The sequence below is a fragment of the Rhagoletis pomonella genome, unplaced genomic scaffold (assembly GCF_013731165.1).
Source record: "Rhagoletis pomonella isolate Grant_MI unplaced genomic scaffold, Rhpom_1.0 Rhpom_scaffold_00056, whole genome shotgun sequence".
Classification (NCBI taxonomy): Eukaryota; Metazoa; Arthropoda; class Insecta; order Diptera; family Tephritidae; genus Rhagoletis; species Rhagoletis pomonella.
In genome coordinates, this window is record NW_023458610.1 from 23,714 (window position 1) to 26,833 (window position 3,120).

At 34.4% G+C, this 3,120-nt stretch overlaps 1 protein-coding gene across 1 annotated transcript in view; it reads left to right on the plus strand.

The window, feature by feature from the left end:
* Positions 1 to 739: 739 nt before the first annotated feature.
* The window catches only part of LOC118749814 (excitatory amino acid transporter-like), a gene marked incomplete at its 3' end in the record, with an annotated part of 188,276 nt that continues 185,895 nt past the window's right edge, over positions 740 to 3,120 (plus strand). The window contains 1 exon segment of the mRNA XM_036484586.1: positions 740 to 939.

Sequence of the window (3,120 nt, forward strand, 5' to 3'; positions counted from 1 at the left end):
TCCGGTACATACACACATATAATTTCAAGGCCGTATTTAAGTAAAGTCGGCTAACTTCGACAATTTTTATGTGATTGCAATAAATAAGGTATCAGTTTATTTGAAAATAGATTTAATTTTAAATAGTATTCCATATTTTGAGAAATATGATTTTTTTTATTTTACCCGATAAAAAGTCCTAAGAAGCCAAGTCCGACAATAGATTATTATATGTATACCATTTTAAAGGCCTATATATCCTCTTCTCAGATCGCATCTCTGAAATCGAATCAAAAATAGTCATTCAAAAACCTGTAAATCTACAAAATCCTATTTTATGACCTAAATCGACAGGTCGCGACCTCTAAATGAGCTTTAAAAAATGGATAAAAATAGGCCATCATATTTCTTATAAAAACGAATAAAATTAGGGGGTAGGGTCTTTAAATTTCCAAAAAAAAAAACATTTTCAATGGGCACCCTAATAAACATATCTATACAAATGCGCAGTGCTTGAGAATTTTTGCTAAATTTAATTTAACACTCATTTAAAAATTTGCCCCGACCGTTTCCACCCTTTCGCTATATGCAGTATACATATACAAACTCAATTATTTTTTCACTACACATGATTACATAAATACACACGAATAAACAGATCTACATTGTCTTCTCCATCTGCAGAAATTACGATGCGTTCACCTCAACGAAGACCAGCCCGGTCAGCCAGCTAGCTAAACACATTTCTGTTGAACTCGCTTGCAGTGAGACATCAGAAATATTTGTTGACAGTCGCCAGGTTTAAACACATCCAATTGTCCACAACTTGGGCAATTCGCTACTCATCCGTTCAATTGCTATAAAACACTTAGCGATAATTTCTCGACACGCAGCAATAAATCATCGCAATTTTTTGCCCTCGATTGTCACGTAATTTTGAACCATTTGATTTGATAACTTGTGCGTGGAGTTAACTGTGCAAAGCCATGTTTTACATAGTATTCAGCTTCGAGTAATGACTTTTCGAGATTTCCAGTGATGTTTTAGTCTAGTTTTCAATCTTCACAGAGTGGATCAAACGCTCCTTTTGGAGCGGAAAGTCGTTTAGAGAGTTTCATCTAAAAAGGGGTCCTTCTGTGAGTCCAAAAAATCGAAAATTTAGTAAAGTGAATTTCAGTGTTGTAGTGGTGAAATAAAATCTTTCTTCGTGGGATTTTTAAGGTTGGCTTCAGGTCTTTTTTTAGGCAAGGAACACATGATTTGTACAGATTTGTACATTTGTACAGATTTGTACATTTGGACATTCACAGAGTGGTGTTCTCTAGAAATTGTTATCGAGAATGAGTTCAGCACAATGAACAATTTCAAACAACCCTACTCTGTAACTGTCAAAATGTATAAATCGTATGATCTCTGCTTTATTAGTTGCATGTTTATTGATTTTTAATTAGTGTAAGACATTTGCATAACTAACACGCGTGTGTGCGCATACATACGTACATATTTACTTATTTACATAAATAAATACATATCCATATGTATATTAAAAGGTAGCGCAAATATATTTGCCTCATGACCAGGCATGGACAGAGAGCTAACCATCGCATGTAAGTATACAAGCAAGAGCGTAACGATGAGAACGCGACAGCATGAAAATGAATTAAGCACACCAACACATTATCACTTTTAGCTACCGCTTTTTGAGATAAGGAGCGTTCCTTATCTCCCAGAAATAGTCAGAAAAAGTCCGAAGTAGTCAGATTTAGTCCAAAAAGCGTTCCTTAACTCGGAAATGACAGCTAAAATGAGAGAGCAACACCCAGTGAGAGTGACTCTCATCAGTCCGAAGTAGTCAGATTTAGTCAGAAGAATTTTTTCTGGAAAAATCCTGAAAAGTGTCAAACTCAACTAAATTTAAATTAACGGAAATTAAAGAATACGCAAAAAGTGAGAATAATCTAAAAAGTAAAAAAAGTGAATTGAAATTGGAAGGAGGCATAAAATAATTGATGTAGTAAGTGTTTATTGTGCTCTGCTTGTGTGAATGTGTTTTGTACATACATTTCCATTCTTATTTGACGTTAGCTTTGTTGTTGCCATTCTTTGGACTAAAAATTTGGTTTTTTGCGTTCCTTTACTTTTCCTGTTATTCTCTTTTAGTGAGCGCATTTTGCTTACGCTCTGGCATTTTGACACTTTTCAGATTTTAGTCCAAAAAGATAAGGAATGAACCTATAGTGCCCACGAATGCTCACCACGCAGTGTTGCCAGGTCTTCGGCATGAGAAAACGTCCCTCTTGGTGTGGAAAAACGACATTTCCTACCCAAAAACGTCTTTTTCAAATGTATGCACACAGAATTGTTCTTATTAAACATTTATTGTATATAAAGGTACATATCGTCGTTTAAATTACAAAACCGCGTATCGTCATTCTGCAAAACCGCGTAACTCACATTTGCTGCCAAATATTGATTTGCTCACACAAGCTATTGGCTCAATCCTTATCCATTCGTCCTGAAATATACTAGCCAGAAATGCGATTGCTTTATAAAAAAGAGGACCATTGCGACCTCACATACGCGGTTTTGCATTTTGTTGATACGCGGTTTTGTACTTTAAACGACGATATGTACGTAAGGTATATTAAAATGTTGTTTCGACAGAGCACATGTAAAAATTCAATGTAAAGTGGTTGAGATCGTTAATATAAAAACCATTTTATACATAGGTAAATAAATTTTATTTAAACATTTTTAAGATAATTTTTAAATTTAAGTACATACATACATATGTAAAATATATATGGTGCATTTCACCTCAAGTGACCCAACTTTTGAAATCGATGTCTTCCGATCGGGATGAAATTTGCACCAAGGTTAGTCCTAAAAAATAGTTGTTGACACAAAATTTCAATGGGATCGGTCAAACACACTCCGAGTTGGAGGGTCTAGAATTTTGACATTTTGGTCAAACGGCCATTTTTTCGGATCCATATAACTAATTACCTATTGTATTTAGAAAATTTTTTCAGGAATATTTTCGATAGATTTCTCTTCAGTCTATACAAATTTAACATTGACAAATACATAGTTAAGGAAGAGCCTGCCTGAAACTATACAAAAAAGCAAATAAGCAAATGG